The sequence below is a fragment of the Dromiciops gliroides genome, chromosome 1, assembly GCF_019393635.1.
Source record: "Dromiciops gliroides isolate mDroGli1 chromosome 1, mDroGli1.pri, whole genome shotgun sequence".
Lineage (NCBI taxonomy): Eukaryota > Metazoa > Chordata > Mammalia > Microbiotheria > Microbiotheriidae > Dromiciops > Dromiciops gliroides.
Window position 1 is genome coordinate 328,408,873 of NC_057861.1, and position 18,525 is coordinate 328,427,397.

An 18,525-nucleotide genomic window follows, 5' to 3' on the forward strand; every position below is an offset into this window, starting at 1 on the left:
TAGAAGCAGCTGCTGCTTCAGCTGATTCAGAAGCTCCTGATGCCTGGTTCACTGGCATGGCCTCTAATGGGGTTGGGTCTCTATTGGTATGGCCTGCACAAGGATGTGCTCCACTCTCCCCCAGGTACAACAGGCCTTTCCTCCCAACTTTCTAAGTCATCTTTGGCTGCAAAATGATCTCACCCTGTTCTTTTGTGCTGCTCCAGGAATTGTCTTATAAAATTATTTGAATTATTTAGAGGGGTGTTGGGGAGAGCTCAGGGAAGGCACTGCCTTTCCTCCACCATCTTGGCTCCACCACCCCCTTTGGAATAGATAACTTTCAAAGGGGTTAGGAAGTGCACAGAAAGACTAAATATGCTTTGCAAGTCTCTTATGGTTTTTGACACCCATTAGGTACCTAAACACTGCTATAAAATCTAGAACCTAGAAAGAGGTATTTTTGGTCATCATGAATATCATTGGCAATGTGAGCATAATTCTTTTTGTTCAAGAATAAGTACTTGATAGCCCAGGGTCAACATTTCATTCATTTTTTAAAAAAATTCTAAATGGCTACAAAATGCGAAAAAGGAAATATTTGTTGCCATAATAAAAAGAGGTTTCATTTTCTTAGATATAGCCAGTTATTTATTCAAGTATTATATTAATAAAATAAGGATGTTCCAAAAAGAGAAAAAGGAAATAATGAATAGCTAGCAATCCCACTTATGCAAGTGATAAAGAATTAAACTATTTATTAAAACAAACAGTGATGTGTTAAGATAATGGAATTTGGTAGATGTCCAGGGGTCCGACTTGATTGACTTATTAATGTTTGAATTGGGTGTGAATGAGGAACTACTAAGTATCCACTTAAAGGTGATTAGATTTTAGCCACTAGCCAACACTGAGGTCAGTGTGTTCTCAGAGGCTGTGGAGTATGACATCAACAGGACACCGCTCTCAGCCAATCAACTTAAAGAACCTCCCATTTCTGGGAGGAGAAGAGGAAGTAGAAAGCGGACACTGGTGGAGGGGATCTTCCTCTTTTGGTTTGAGACATCAGTGTGGTGGCAGAATTTTACCTGGGCTGTTAGGAAAGGAAAGGTGTCTATCTCTCTTGCTATACTGAATAGATCCAAGCTTTAATAAATCCTTAAAAGCCTAAACCCTTGGTGAATTTATCAGTGATTTTAGCCAGTTTCCCCCAGAATTGGGGGAACAGATTAGAACCCACATGTAGATTTTTAAAATACACAGTGAATAGAAATTCAAGAAGTTATACAAATTAGAGGATATATATATATATATATATATATATATGTATCAGATGAATATAATCTTTCAAATGGGAGCAAGCTATATCATCTCAACCAAGAGAGAGACTCTGATTACACAAAAGAAACTTCCTTGAAGTCTCCAGTTTGGGAATCTAGAAATCAGGAAATAGGTTGAATGATGGTTCCTTTACATGTCTAACATATCTCAGAAATTTTTCTTACTCTCCATGAGTTTCTCCTTAAAGGCAAAGTCCGGAATTTTGTCTGTCTCTCAAATCAATGATCAAGAATGGCTCTGTAACAATTTGGAACTATGCCCAAAGGACTATAGACTTTGATCCAGTGATACCACTACTAGGTCTATATCCCAAGGACATCCAAATAAAAGAAAATTACCTATTTGTACAAAAATGTTTATAGTAGGTCTTTTTGTTCTAGTGGCTAAGAATTGGAAATCAAAAGGATACCCATCAATTACGGAATGGCTAAACAAATTGCAGTATATGATTGGAATGAATTACTGCTGTGCTATAAGAAGTGACAAACAGAATGATTTCAAAACAACCTGGAAAAACTAACATGAACTGATACAAAGTAAAGTGAACAAAACCACTAGAATGTCGTAAGCAGTAATAGTAATATTGTTTGATGAAGAACTGTGAATGACTTAATTATTCACAGAAATACAATTTTTCCAAAGGAATAATGATGAAACATTCTAGAACTGACTCTGTCTGAATACAAACTGAATCATGCTATTTTTCACTTCCTTTCATTAAAAAAATCTAATCTTCTTATACAAAATGACTAATATAGAAATGTTTTACATGATCATATAAGTATAACCTATATCTGATTGCTTACTGTCTCAGGGAGGGGAGGGAGAGGGATAGAATTTGGAACTCAAAACTTTAAGTAAAAATGTTTTAAAAAATTAAACAAAAAGAATGGCTCTCTCTTCTTCAAAGTTATTACACTGATTTTATAGCTCATGCATTCACTCATTGCTGAATTATCATTCTCTCTGCCATTTAGGCATTACACCTAAGAAGTTACTAACAAAACAGCTCAGTTTTAAAACCTAACACATTTAAAATTGTAAAGTAGAAAAAAAAGTCATCTTTGTTATCTGTTCCCTTACCCTTTCAGTACTTTATCATCCTCTCCTTTATAAAACTGACAGGATATTCTTTTAGAAGTAAAAATCCCAAGACTTTGGCTCCAAGCTGTGTTGCTTACTATTTATTTGATCTTAGATTGATCTTTCCCTGGGCCTCATTTTCCTAACCTAGAAAATGGAAATATTGGACTACATGATCTCTAAGTTCCTTTCCAGATTTAAATCATAGGCTTCTATAAATCCATAGGCTAGTGTGACCCCCACTCCCAATCCCTGTATATTATGTAGGTTTATGTGCTGGAATAAGTGAGATGACCTCTAGTCTCAGCTCTGATATTAAGTTTCTTTGTGACTTTGAAAAAGTTATGTCACCCCTTTGGGACTTGGTTTCTGTATGTATAAAATAATAAATATTAACAAAAGTAATAATAAAAATTAATATTTTATTTTCTGTCCATCTTGTCCCCAACCTCAACGACACCCCACCCAACCCCACCCACCATCACACACTCATGTGGGCAAACATTGGAGACTGCTCTAAAGAAATTTCTGCCCTCTGTCCAGTTCTCCTAATTGGTAATTCTCTCTCTTGGACATTTATTTCAAGAAAGCCTGCTTCACTTCACTCATTCTTCTCTGGTCATGTCATAAGTCATGTTTATGTTTCTAGACAGGTATGTTGGGAGAAAAAAGAGAAAAGAGAATGCCCACTACCCAGAGGACAACCAGATAACCTTCCTTGTCCTCCTCTCTCCCCCTTATGATTGATGCTTGCTAGGCTGCTTGCTGCTCTATTAGTTTTTTTAAATAGGATTTCCCTGGAATCCATAGATAGAGACAGGTAAAAGACTGAGAAAGGGGTCCATATTGTAAAAGAAATAGACTTTGTACCTTAGGGCCTGATCTGAGATGGGTTGAATAAAGTCCATCTAACTGGAGGGATTCTAATGAATGCAAGTTGCTGCTTCAGTAATGTAAATGGACCAAAGAACAAGCCAGAGCTTTCACTGTTGCATAAGCCATCCACTGTCCTTCCTAATTGCTGCAGGAGCTAATGGAATTGTCATCCAATTGATAAAAGGGAAACACAGAAGAACAAGAGGTAGACTTAATGAGCAGCTCACCTCGGTCCTAATAATGTGATATTCTCTCCATCTAAGCTCTGAAAATCCTTTGTTCTAGCACTCTCAAACACCTCTGACTTCCCAATGAGAACATGGTCAGTTTTCCCTGTAATTGCTTCCAAACTTATGTCTATGAAATGTGCTTTCATTTAGCTTGTTCTACAAATTGTTCCTTTAAGACTCATTCTAAATATGCTTCCTGGAGTATATGGTGATTAGATTGAATGCAGTGCTTCAGGTAAGGTCTAACGAAACACATTGTGTTTCTCTAATAATAATGGAGCCAAATAGTCTTTAATATAGGATTTTTTTATTAAAATAACTTATATCTCTCTCCAGGTCAATATCCTGTAGTACCTCCCCATTAAGCAGATATTATGTCCTTTTATTACATTCTTCGAGACTCATTATTCTGCATTTATCTGCATTGAATTTGCTATCTATTAGCTCAGGTACTTAAGTGATCTAATTCCTTCCCTACCTGACTATTGTTTTTCATGGATGACCTTTCCTCCCAATTTAGTATCATCTACAAACCAGAACACTGGAGTTTAAATAATGTGCTGCGAGGCAGATATTTAAGGTCCTGAAAAGTAGGGGATCCTGCTTTGCTCTCTATAGCACCCCTGACACAAGCAACTTAGAAGTGATTATGATCTCCAGCTTCTTATTTGGAATAAAATAGAATTGGTTGAAGGGAAAGAAATGGAATATTTTGTTGTTGCTACTTTCTGTTTTAATTTTTTAGTTGTAAATATCCTCTTTTCCACATCTCTTTCCATAGAACAACCTCTGTGATTAACCTGCCAAAGACTCCCTCTTCTCACTAAATTCTAAATTACTTTCCAGTCCACGTCATCAGTGGACACACTTAGAATTATGCTTAGAACATAGGAATAGAAGTATGGGGGTAATCAGTCTGGAGTTTCATGATTTGGGGAGCCCAGAAATGTTTATGACTAAAAATAAACATAAAGAAGTTGGGGGATTCAAAGGAAGTGGCCTCCCGTTGTAAATTGGCTATACCCTGCCTCAGCTCTCTGTAATTATACTCCCCTCAAAAGAACACCAAGGCAAAAGAATGACCTCTCCATCCTTCTATAGATAGCCTTTCGTCTATAGCTTGCCTCTTACAAGAAGAGCTGTAGATAGAAATATTTTTTTTTGTTGTTTTTTTTTTTTTCCAGTTTTGCAGTCATGTCTGACTCTTTGTAACCCTGTGGAACATACTGTCAATGAGGTTTTCTTGGTAAAGATACTAGAGTAGTTTGCCAGTGGATTAAGGCAAACAGATATTAAGTGACTTGCCAAAGTTCATACAGCTAGTGAGCATCTGAGGCTGAATGTGAACTCAGGTCTTCCCGACTTCAGGCCCAGCCAGCGCTCTATCCACTGAGCCATCTAACTGCTAAAATATTGGGACTATGGATAATGATATGGAAGACTATTTCTCCCCAGGGGAGTAGGGAGTCTATCCTTCATGCCTGTACAGATTGGTACAATAGCAGTTTCAGGGTGGGGGGACTACTTTATGATAAAGAGATTCTGGGGGTCACAGCTGTGGAGGGAAAATGAACAGCTTCTTGATGAGAAAGATATCCCCATGAGGGTTAACATTCTAGGCTAAAGCATCATTTGCCCATATTAATTATAGCTCTGCCATTTACAGATGATTTTACTGAAATTCTCTATCTTATAACACATTTCTAACGGGATAAATAGATGCAACATACTATAAGCAAGCAAATGAACATATGAAGTTGTACCAAATTAGGGGTCCAAACACTTGCACTAAGCCCCCCCCAAAAAAAACTTGGTTATACTAAAGGACTTTAAATATGTGCTTACCCCCATTATGTGTTTAGTTTGATTTTTTTTCAATCAATGAAATAAAAGTTACCTAGTTCAGTTAACCTAGCTCAAGTACAAGAGCTTGGATAGGTAGCAACTCCACATTTGTGGTTCTGAATGCAGGTCAGGTGAGAACAAGGTATTGGTGTATTTCCAATTCTTTCCTACTTTCTCACAAACATGTGCTGTTATATAGAAGATATACTGGACAAGAGAATATAGATGTCTCAGTGAAACTATCACTACTACTAGGGAATAAAAAACCCAACAACCTCAGAATACCTATTGGTGAGTTAGCAATAGTGCCATTGTTCATGAAGGGCTATATATTTTACTCACAAAAATCACAGAATCTCTAACCTGGAAGAGACATTGGAAGCTATCTAGTTCAAGTTGAAGCTAAAAAGAAAGTCCTCTCCAGAATCTGTGACAAGTAGTCACCCAATTGCCACTTGAAATCTTCTAATTCATATGCCCAAAGGGCAAACTGTGCATACCCTTTGATACAACAACAATACTGCTAGGTCTGTATTCCAAAGAGATCATAAAAAGGGGGAAAGTACCTATATGTACAAAAAGATTTATAGTAGTTATTTTTGTGGTGGCAAAGAATTGGAAATTGAGGGGATACTTATCATTTGGGGAATGGCTGAACAAATTGTGGTATATGAATATAATGGAATACTATTGTGCTGTAAGAAATGATGAGCAGGCTGATTTCAAAAAAACCTGGACTGACTTACATGAACCGGTGCTAAGTGAAGTGAGCAGACCAGGAGAATATTATGCTCAGTAAAAGCAACCTTGTGTGATGATCAACTGATTGACTTAACTTTCCTCAGCAATGCAATGATCCCAAACAATTCCAAAAGACTCATGTTGGAATATCCAGGGAAAGAACTGATTGAGTCCGAATGCATATTGAAGTATGATACCTTGACTTTATTTTTTTTTATAGTTTTTTCTTGTTCTGTTTCTTCTTTCACAACATAAATAATATGGAAATATGTTTTACATGATTTCACATATATAACCTATATGAAATTAGTTACTGTCTTAAGGAGGAGGGAGGAAGAAAAAATTGGAATTCAAAATCTTATAAAAAATGAATGTTAAAAACTGTTTTTACATGTAATTGGAAAACAACAAAATACCATAAAAAAGAAAACCCCCAGTTTATTCATTCAATAAATATTTCAGTGTGTAAAGCACTATACTAAATTTAAAAACAATCTCTTTACCTTTTAACCACTCTAATAAAGCTCATAAACTCACCTAAACCTTATTTCATTGAAAAAGCATGCATTAAGATGAAAAACAACAACAACACCACATAATCTTGGTTAAGATGATATGGGCTACGTAACACTGCTTTCCTCCCTCACATACTAGCATATTCACATTCTGGAAATTGCTTTTGGATTGCCTTTGGTTAGATTTTTCTACTAGAATTCTCAGTTCTCCCAAACTTCAGAAACATGAAGCTGTGATCCATTTTAATAAACAATTTACATTGGCTACAATATGACTTGTAGCAGAAGTAGTCCCTGGATTTTGTAGCCTGGGAGCAATGCAAATAGTCAGTGCTAATTACTACTCTTTAACCTTCTTTTCATGGTACAGTGATCCTGGCCAGTGATGCTTTCAGGTGATACATATAATTCTTTGTCATTAGTGCTCTCCTATGATGCATGATGGCCTTTTGGGATGATTAGACCACTTGCAAATATCAGATGAATATATTAGAATTGGGACCACAAACATTTATAAAGTAGTGTCCTCTCCAGTATTAAAGTGGGTTTTGCTATTTCATGAGACATGTGAATGTCATGTTTGTTTCCCTGAGCTTTTGAGTCTATAGTTCATTCCACTCAGATAGACATTTTCCATTTCCTTTATGTTTTTGACACATTTAAATAATATTATATAGTCGAAATATAGAGCCTTTCTCCATCCTTCCTACCTGCTAAACCCTAGTTTAAGTGCAACATATATTCATTATTACTTTTCTGAATGCATGTGTGAATGTGTTATTTTCTTTCAAAGATATTTCATTTTAGGAGCTCAGTCTGCCTTCTCAGATATCATGTATTCAGATAAATAGGGTAATATCACTTCTAATATTATTTTGTGTTAAAGAAAAAAAATTAGCTCCTCCAACATGTCTTGGAGAGCTTCTATTGGCAAGAGAATTTTTGGCTTGATGGTCTGTTATTCTGACCCAAGATTGTAATTCCCATGTTCCAATGTTGCATTTCTTTTAATTGAATCTGGAGCTCATCATAACAGTTATATACAATTTATATTAAAAGATGATGGTTTGGGGGCCGCTAGGTGGCACAGTGGATTAAGCACCAACCCTGGATTCAGGAGGATATGAGTTCAAATCCAGCCTCAGACACTTGACATTTACTAGCTGTGTGACTCTGGGCCAGTTACTTAACCCTTGTTCCCTGACCAAAAAAAAAAAAAAAAAAGGTGATGGTGCTAATGGTTCATATGTAGGCATGGTCTAAAAACTAAAGTAGGAATAAGTTTTTGTTTTTGTTTTTTTTCCAAACTGTGAATAAAGGAATTCTGTTATTTCTCAGAAAAACAATCATATAAGATATGAACTACTTAATTTTGTTTATATAACTCTCCACTTTTGTATTCCAGTTTATTTCATGTTACAATTCCCTCTTCATCTTTCTCTCTCTCTCCCTCTCCCTCTCTCTTATAAACACAGACACACGCACATAAATGCACACTACATGCATATACTCTATACTCTAGCAAAATTACACTTACCTCTTTCCAGAATTAGATATTTTTAAATCTCCTGGCTGTATTTATTAACACAGATTATCCCTTGTGCCATTTTTGTCACGAACCCCTCATGATTACACATTTCTTAAATAGAAATAATTTGTCTCTACTCAGATTCTTCTAGAACACTTTTATTTCACTTGCTTCTCTCCTTTGCCCTATTAACTTGCTTCATACATTGTACTTTTTACATATTACATCCCCTCCCCTTATCCAGTTGAATGTCAACTCTGTGACTATATCATTTATTTTTCATTTTTATATGCTGAGCATCTAGAATAGTACCTTCCACACATTACACATTGTGTATTTATTGACTGCATTAATCATAATTACAGATTTAATAGAAAAATCAGTTCTTCCCATACCTACTTCTTCCAATTTTTCTTGATCCATACCATATTTGTTGAAGAGAAGAGCTCTTATTCTCCCCTCTTTTTAGGTGCTCAAATTTACTGTGTCTATAACTTTTCAACCATCATCTAATTTACTCTTTATGCCAATTCTATGAAGCAAGTAACAGAGTTATTGTTCCCATTTTATAGATGAGGAAATTTAGGTCTATTAGAGAAGTGAGAATAAGATATATAAGTTCACAAAGCTATTAAGTAAGGGGGTAGCTAGGTGGTGCAGTGGATAAAGCACCGGCCCTGGATTCAGGAGGACCTGAGTTCAAATTTGGTCTCAGACACTTGACACTTACTAGCTGTGTGACCCTGGGCAAGTCACTTAACCCTCATTGCCCTGGACAAAAACAACAACACAAAACTAAACAAACAATCTGTTAAGGCTAAAATTTTAGCTATTCTGTCTAAAATATCTAATGAGTGGTCACCAATAAATTATAAGCTTTAGCAAGAGTTAGGCTTTAAAGCATTTATTAAGGAGAATAAGAATTTGGTAAAGAGAGAGAGAAAGGCCTACATTCATCTATCTATTAAAGAGAGAGCACATTTCTAGCTCCCTTCTCCACCCTAGTCCACAGGAAAGAGTGTGAGTCAGAGTGCCAGGCTCCCCCTTCTTCCTCCCACAAGCACATGTCACTTCCTGATGCCAAAGAAAAGATGCATGGTCTTGCCCTCAGAGACCTTCACCTCATGGCAGAGCTTATCTACAGTAAGTCTCCAGCAGGTGGCATCATTCCAATCGTTACAAAACAAAGCTATTAAGTAAGAGAACTTGGATTCCACCCCAGTTTTTCTGATACCAAATTCAAGTCTCTTTCCATTATACCACAGTGCATACTAGTCATGTCCTTTCTGCAGTCTTTTCTTTAATGTTTATTTGTAGAATAGCAGATAAATTCATATAGTTGTTCTTCTATTATACATGAGGATTCACTTAGTCTTTCTTGCATATCATAGGAAAGAATCAGTCTCTTTGAAGTCCAATGCTAAACTTCAATCCATTATCAGGTTTAAGTGCTAACTCTACAACTAAATAATTTTGTGACCTTAGAAATGTCACTTACATTCTCTGAGACTCAGTTTACTTATTTGCCAAATAGTCCTTTTTTAACTCTTTACTCTCCCCCCTCATGGATTATGTGCAAGCTTATATAAACATAAAAGGCTAGCCAAATACAAATCATCAGGAAGAAAAGTAAGCCTTTTCAGTTTTCTGATTCCTATATATAATATGGCCAACAGATGGTCCTCTCCATTATGTAATGGGTCATAGATTCAAAGATTTATAGAATCTTAGAGTTGAAAAGACCTTAAAGGTCATCTACTTATACCTATAATTAAATCATCAAAAAACTCTATAATATTCCCAAGTATTGTCTTCAAGGCAGCTTGGTGGCACAGCACATAGAGTGATGGGCCTGGATTCAGGTTCAAATCCAACCTCAGACACTGTGTAGTCATGTGACCATGGACAAGTCACTCAATCTTTGTCTGCCTTATTTTCCTCATCTACAAAATGGGGAGAATAATAGCACCTGCCTCACCAACTTGCCATGAGGATAAAATAAGATATATTTGAGTGCTTTGCAAACCTCAAAACACTACACAAATCTTATCCTTATTCTTTTCATCTTCTTTCTTTTTGTTGAATTGGACCCTGGCTAGAAGTTAGGGACAAGGGATAAAAAAGCAATGGATTAATACAAATTATTTAAATTTAGAACCCATGGTCTACTCTTCTGCTTGGAGATTCTTAGCATTGTCTTCATATATAAAGAATCATATTATACTTATATGAACAAAACTTTTAAGTAATTCATCATGTCTTGCTTATTATTTCTAGCTATTTCAATTATTATCCCATGATTTAATCCCATATATTTAGAAGAGATGATGTCTCCTTTTTTATTAGCCACTAAGAAAATCAAAAAGAAACACTCAAACCATCCATATCTTAATTTCTTTTCAAGTTTTTACTCCTTATGAAGTATGAGTTTAAACTTATAGATTATTCTTCATAGGTTTATTTATAACTGATTCTGCAGTATGAAATCAAACATTTGAAGGAGATGTGATTCCTGAAATATTTTGCATGTAAGTGTATGTCCATGCACAGATGTGTGAATATCAAATACATGCATGCATGTATACAGACAGACATTTTAACATAACTTCCAAGTAAATCACAGGCTTATAAATTATGGATGAATAACATTTGTTGCTACTTTTAATATAAGATTAAGGGGCAGCTAGGTGGTGCAGTTCAAGGAAATATAAGATAAGTACCTAATATGAGAAAAAGGGGTGGGAAGAGAGAGAGAGACAGAAAAAGACAGAGACAGAAAGAGAGAGACAGAGACAGAGACAACTTTGTGGTCATATTTCCCTAAAAGTAGAAAAGGGAAAAAAAAACCTGCTTTCAAAGGCCTAAATTATTTAAATTCTATCAAACACATAATATTTCCCCTATAAGGGGTTCAAACAATTTTCAAGACACTGTAAGCTGTTACTTTCCTTGGCTTTTACTTGTCTGCACTCCCTGAGGATGTTCTCTGATGATTATTTCTTTCTGTCTTTATTTTCTTTCTCTCTCTCTTTTTTAAACCCCCTCCGGTTCCCTGAGGAAGTGTGCAGCCATAATGCTGGCACTCCACTAAATGCAATAAGGCAAAATCATCACTACTTTATGGCATCCAAGTGCCAGCGCTTTGGATAATGGATTATCCCACTTACACAGCATGAGCCAGCAAAACGAAAAAAAAAATGAGGGGGGGGCTGCAATTCAGATACAGCACATTTTTCACGAATATAAAAATTTTGACTTTAAAAAGAAAGACAAATAAACTGAGAGTTTGATGGGAAGTGGCAAAAGAAATGTTTATAGATAGGATGAGGCAGGAGGTAATCATTTTCAAGCCTGTTCAATTTCTATTACTCTTTAGTTCTATGCTTTGGATGTTCTAAGCTTAAAAGGGGAATGCATGAGACTGGATTAGCTACAGAATATAAAGGAGACACAAGGATCATTCATTTACGTCCAGGTTCCTTCATTACTGTTATTTCTTAGTAAAAGTTATGGTGTTGGAAGTGTATGACTTACACACAGACACATACACACACACACACACACTCATATACATCTTAATATAAGTTCCAGGAAGGTTATATGCTTATAAATTATAATACTATATGTTTTTAAAGGGAAAGAGATCATGCATGCATCTTCTGTGAAAAGGTCACATCAGACAATCAGAATGGTGAAGGACCTGAAGTCCATCACATATGAGGACTGATTGAAGGAACTGGAGATGTTTATGTTAGACAAGAGAAGGCTCAAGGGAAACATGTCTGGGACTGAATTTACTATCTTTCCATCTAAACCCACCCTTCTTCCTAACTTCTCTGTTTTTTAACCTTTTTTCAACTTTGTATTTATTTTGTATTGACCTTCATATTTATGTCTTGTGCCACTAGACCTCATCCCCCCACCCCCACCCCCCACCCCTGCCAGATGTAAGCTCCTTTAGGTTGGGGACCATTCCATGTTTGTCTTTGTATCTTCAGCACCTCATTTCACAACACATACTTGGTATTTAATATTGCTTATCCAATGATTGAAGAATCCACAGTGCTCTCTTTTCATATTTGTATGAAATATTTCAATGCATCTTTTATTCTGTGCCGCGAGATTTTATCATCAAATTACCGCATCTGAAACTTAGAAGGAACCTCAGAGATCATCTAGTACATCCTCTTACACAATCAAGAATATCTTTACAACAAACTAAATTAGCAGTCAGAAGTTCTTTACATGAAGACAGTTCAAAGATACAGAATTCAATAGCTCTTGAGGAAATACATTTTAGTCTTGAGAAATCCTGCAAGTAAGTATGGGAATCCTATCTGTGGGGCTACAGAGTGCTCCTAACCTGTTTCTGTTGGCATTCTTCCTATCATTCAGATTTGCAACCTCACTGCCATCCTTGACTTTTCACTCTTGCTTATTGTCATATGGAAAAGAGATTAGACATCTTCTGCTTTGCCTCAGGGGATCGAAACAGCAGCAATGGGTAGAAACTACAAAGAGGCAAAATGAAAACAGACTCAGTCTTGATTACCTGTATTTTTATCACCTGAGATTAATATGGCACCTGTTACATAGTAAGTGGTTAATTAATGCCCCATTTGGCTATGTCTGTCCTATCTATATTTCTATTTCTATTCCTATCTTTCAGATGTTGAATATTAAAATATAGCTTTTGTATCTGCCTGTCTCCTACAAACAGAATCAATAAAGATATCACAGAAATTATAGTATCTTATAATATCTCTTACAATTTGTTCCCATACTTGTCCTCCCACAAAACAGATCAGAGAACATGGTTAAGAACCAGATCAGAGAATTTAATATCTCTTACAACACAAACCAGATCTGAGAACAGACAGAAAAAAACATAATATCAATTTAATATTTTGTCCCAAGAAGAAATATATAACACATAAGGATGTGTGGAGTCTCCCCTCCCAAGAGGAAAGCTCAGAACTCCCCTTCTTTCTAAGAGTTTTTAAGGTTTCTTGGCTCTCAGGTTACAGAATAACTTCATTGGCATGATACAGATCAACCCATTACAAATGGAGATCAGTTAAACAATACAAATCAGTTTAAGAGCTCAACTTAAAGCAGATACTAAACCAGAGGGGTATTATCAGAGACAAGGAGGTCTCTCTTCCTGGGGAAGAAAATAGTGAATGGGAATTTCAAAGGGGTATTTGAGTTTGTTTATTCTCTTGGGGAAAGTAAATAGGGCTTGTCAGTTTTCAATTTGAAGTCTTTGAACAAAGGGCATTTTGCTCCTATTAATCCAGGGTCTCATAAAATACATTTGGATAGTAGGGTACCTCCATCAAATCCATGTGATACATATATTCATATTAAAACTATTTATATTTCTATCTTTATCTATTATCTGCCAGTAAATGGTGGAGGGATTATTTTGATTTTTCAAGAACAGATACTATTCTATTTTCAAAACACTGAATTTCTCAGTTCCATAGAGAAATAAGAATCATGGGGTACTTGATGCCACTCATCTTGGTAATAGCTCTATAGATTGTAAAGTCTAAATGCTGGTACCCTGTTCTTCATCCCCAATATTGTAAAAATTAATTTCATCACCATGGTAAAGGGCAAAATTGATAGCGAGACACACAGTCTTTGAAGAATAGAATGAATCAATAAACTAATATTGATATGTTAAAGCCCTATTTTAAGGCACTCTGTGTTTAAAGACGTTTAGATGAGTGTTCATGATAGGGGGATACAAGAAAATGCTTGATAACCAGCTTCCTAAAAACACAAACCAAAACAAACCAAAAAACCTCAGCATACTTTTAAGTTTAATCTGTATTATTAACATTTTCCCTATCTCTGTCTTGAATCTAGACCAGCAATGTCAAATTTGTACCCTGGGTGGTACTAAATCCAGATTAACAGATAATCGGCGAATGTTTAACAAAATAAAAATAGGAAACAAAATAGATGCTAATTTTGGTTTTCTAAGTCAATTAAAAAAAAAACAACAGGAATTCTTTTTGTATTTGAGTTTGATACCAGTGGTTCACACAGTCAACAGATAAATATTTGCTTTCTTGTCCGATTTGCTGATATCTGATGTATAAATGAGCTGCTATGAACTAGCTCCAGCATCCTCCTGATCAAAGGATAATTTAACCTTTCCAATCTCAAGAGGAGTCTTTCTCTTTCTTCTTCCTCCCCCAGGGGTGGCAGGCTGCCTAAGAAGGGGCACACTACCTCAAGTCAGAAAAATGTAACAATTTAAAGCTATTGTAGGTGTTTGTATTGGGATTAGATCTGTGAGTGTCTGCTTTACTGGTTGAGAGAAGAGGACACAGTCTCTGGGGAAGGGAAATGTGCAGGGGAGGAGAAGAGACAAGAAGGACTAAGGATACCATTGCAGACACTGTTTAGGCATTTCAAAATCTTACTTATGTGCTTCAGGTTAATTAATGTACCTGAAGCCTTCCATTAGGCAGGTCTTTGTTAGGTCTTCTCAATGAGATATTATAGACTACTTGGACCACATTCTGATTTTTTTTCCTCATTGTGTATAAGAACATATTACACAGGTTTGAGAAGTACTCATCCAAATGATTCTCCATAGTTTATGTTGTAAGTGTAAATAAAAAGCATCTTTTCTACAAGTACCAGGTAACCTTTGCAGGATTTGTCCTGAGCCTGAAAGGACTGCAAATGGTCCCAAATATAAATACAGGCCATATATAGCAGTGCTTTCTAACAGCTGGGTTAAAGGTCATACAATGTATATTAGTGAAAGTGAACTTGTACTGCCTACTTTTTTCTGAAAGGAAATCACATTTTGTGGGTCTGCTAATGGAGTGGCTAGGCGATTGTGCACTGTAAGTTAATGCTTCCAATCCAGGGCAGCCTTCATATGAGCAACTCCAATCCATCAGGGTGTAATTCCTCTTTACCAAATTAAGCTAGCTGGTATAGAACTTCAAGCTCTGACCCATCCTCCCTCCAATAGATTTTGTCAGGGCTGTGCCAATGATCACTGCTAAGGTTTTTGACTCCACAGAGAAAGGATAAATTTGATCTGATGCTTTATTGAGACCACTCCATCAATTAGGGCCTATTTAAAAACCTTAGACATAGCAGATCCCAGAAGTTTAAATTTTCTTTTCTTTCTTTCTTTTTTTTTTAGTGACACAACTGGGGTTAAGTGACTTGCCCAGGGTCACACAGCTATTAAGTGTTAAGTGTCTGAAGCTGGATTTGAACTCAGGTACTCCTGACTCCAGGGCCTGTGCTCTATCCACTGCACCACCTGCCTGCCCCTAAATTTTATTTTTAAGATGGAAGATGCTTGTTATTCAGTCTCTGGCTATTTTATTCATACAGGCAATAATAATTCTAGCTTCTTGAGTCATATCACCATCCTTATTATAGCTCATAATAAAAGCTTTCTATTGGATTGACCAGCTGATTTCCAGGAATAAAGATGACATATACTTTTGAGGCAGTGGTCAGGGTTCAGTCATAGGATCTAAGAAAAGAAGTCAAGGTCAGAAAATGGATACAGGATAGCATTTACTGAATAAATACATATCTGCACCACTAGTTGCTGGCTACTTAAATTCAAGGTGGGGTGCCTGTCCTCAAAGAGCTTAAAGTTAGGTAAGGGAAGAGATGTTATTGTTCAGTTATTTCAGTTCTGACTCTTTCTGATCCCATTTGGGGTTTTATTGGCAAAGATACTGGAATGGTTTATCATTTCCTTCTCTATCTCATTTTACAGATAAAGAACTGAGACAAATATGGACAAGCTATTAAGTGTATGAGGCCACATTTGAACTCAGGAAGATGTCTTCCTGATTCCAAGCCCAGTACTCTATTCACTATAAACCTATCTGGCCCCTAGGGAAGGAGAAAAAAAATAGAAAAAAAAATTAGTAGTGATGCAGGACAATAATTGATTAGATTATCAATTGAATTATCTAGATAAATACCTGTTATAGATTCTGTGAGAAAGCAATTACATTGGGCTAAGGAGATGAAGAATGTCTTGTGAAATCGGCAGGACTTAAACTGAGGTTTCAAGCATGTGTAGTAGGAAAGGGTAAAGTAAGTAGCAAACCCAATATCTAATGTCGCCCTGGTTATAAACAGGAGACACAAAAAGAGTAGGTAATTTCATGTGGGGTAATTTCAGGGGCACAGGTAAGTCATGTTTCCCTCCCTCAGTGCCACCCCGCAAAAAACCTAGAAGGGGAAGAGTGTTGTAGTAGAATGAACACTTAATCTGCAATCAAAGGTATGGATTTCAAAGCCTATTAATACCACCAACTACCTGTATGACAATGGATAAAAACTTCTCACTCTACCTGTGTTTCAAAAACTCCCTTAGTTCCTTTTATAAGTAACTCTGCCTGATTAACAGTTAACTATTTCACAAGCAATCACTATTTAAAGCCATTGATACTAAGAACAGCCCAAACATAGATATTTCATAGTCTGTGCATACTATTGTCATTTCTTTTAGAAGCTACAGATGTTTTCTAATATAGGTCTGAAATGTAACAAATTACTGAACCATATGGATAATCTGAACCTATCTTCAATAATAGTAAATTAGCTCAAATTATTTTATTAACAGTTTCCCCAACTTGAATATGTGTTCCTAGGGAAAAGTGTTTTTAGTAATCATAATGCCTTATACTTACATGAAAATTTAAATTTGTCAAGACATTCTTGCATATTTTAGCCAAGTGAATTGTTTCTTAGATTTAGAAGTTGAAAAGGTGAAAAAGATCATTTAATCCATTTTGATATCATGCCAACAGCTTATAAAAGAAGCATGTAAGGAATACTAACCTCCAAATGCCAATTGAAAAACTGAGACATAGATATATTACATAGCTTACTCAAGGTTATGTGGTTGTTTCATGATAGCCCAGTACATTACTCTTTTTTCCAGAGGAAGCTTCATCTTTTTCAATCACCAAAGTCCAAATCTTGTGGGATCATTTTTCCAGTGATAGGGTCTGGATCATGAGGACTTGATCTATAAGAATGAATCAGTGGTCTAGGAATGGAGAATGGTCAAGGAAAAACTTATCAATTGATATTAGCATAATTATCAAAGTATGACCTTCTATGAACTAAACAGTAATCAGATGGAAACATAACCCTTGTCCTCAAGGAGCATATACTCTAATAGGGAAGATAAGTGACATACAGTTAACTGATACAAATCAGAAGGTTACATAATGCTATGAAATTGGCATAATTTTCTGTTAAGGTGCTGAAGAAAGTGTTTAGTTCCTACTGGAAAAATAAAGGAAGGTTTTATGAAGGAGTTGACTTTCAAAAAAAGCCTTGAAACCTTGAAAAATGGATAGAATTTTGGTGAGTGCAGATAATAGAGGATATGCCAGGAGGAAAGAATAGCATGATCAAATTCACTGAGGCAGGAAAGCTCAGAATGTATCTGGGGAGTAGTAAGTAGATCAATGTGGTTGACTCCCCTCTCTGATGTAGCCCCTGGGGGATAGAAAAAGAAAAACCCTGGTTATAGATTGAACTCTTTGAAATGTAATGTGCTTAGTCACATATTTTGGAGAGGCAGGAGCCCTGCTCTAGGAATTATTCATTCAGTGAAAACTGTCATCCATCTCTTGAGGAGCACATGTTCTTTCCATCCTCCAGTGGATCATGTGTACTGCACTGCGGAGGCCCAGCAGCTGTTGGGCTCCAGTGGGAATCAATGAGCAGCCACCCCTTTCCTCCTCCTTACCCCACAAACAGCACTGGATCTATCCTTTCCCCATCCCCTAATCCTACACCCTGCTTGCTTGGGATCCAACAGCTTCTCTAGGTATTGACAGTCCTACAAAATGCAACACCAGTACATGGCATGTGCGGATTGAATGCCTCCTAAACTTACCCAAAGAAGCTGGCAATCCAGGCTGAGCATGAACAGCTTTGAGGAAGCATATGGCAGTCACTTATCAAGCCATATTGTTGAGGCAGCAGCTGGGAACTTATCAGTTTTGGGAAATTAGTATTGAAAGGAAGGAAATGGACAAGTCAGCACAGGGACAAATGAATGCTCTGGCTCCCTTCTCTCCAATGTTGAAGCTTGTTGGAAAGGCACAGGGTGTAACTCATTTCTACAGAGAAAAAATTCATTCATTTACAGGACCTCAGATTACAGGCACCTCAGATAAGGTGTGTAAACATCTTTCTCTATGGGAATGTTATATGCATATTTATAGATATGGAGATATGATTACACTATTGGATACCCACAGAAAATTTTTCTGATTTAGATGGGGCAGAAGGAAATCTTATGAACATATGAAATGAAAGGTAACCATGGCTCAGACCCATTGTCCATCCAGTTCAGGAC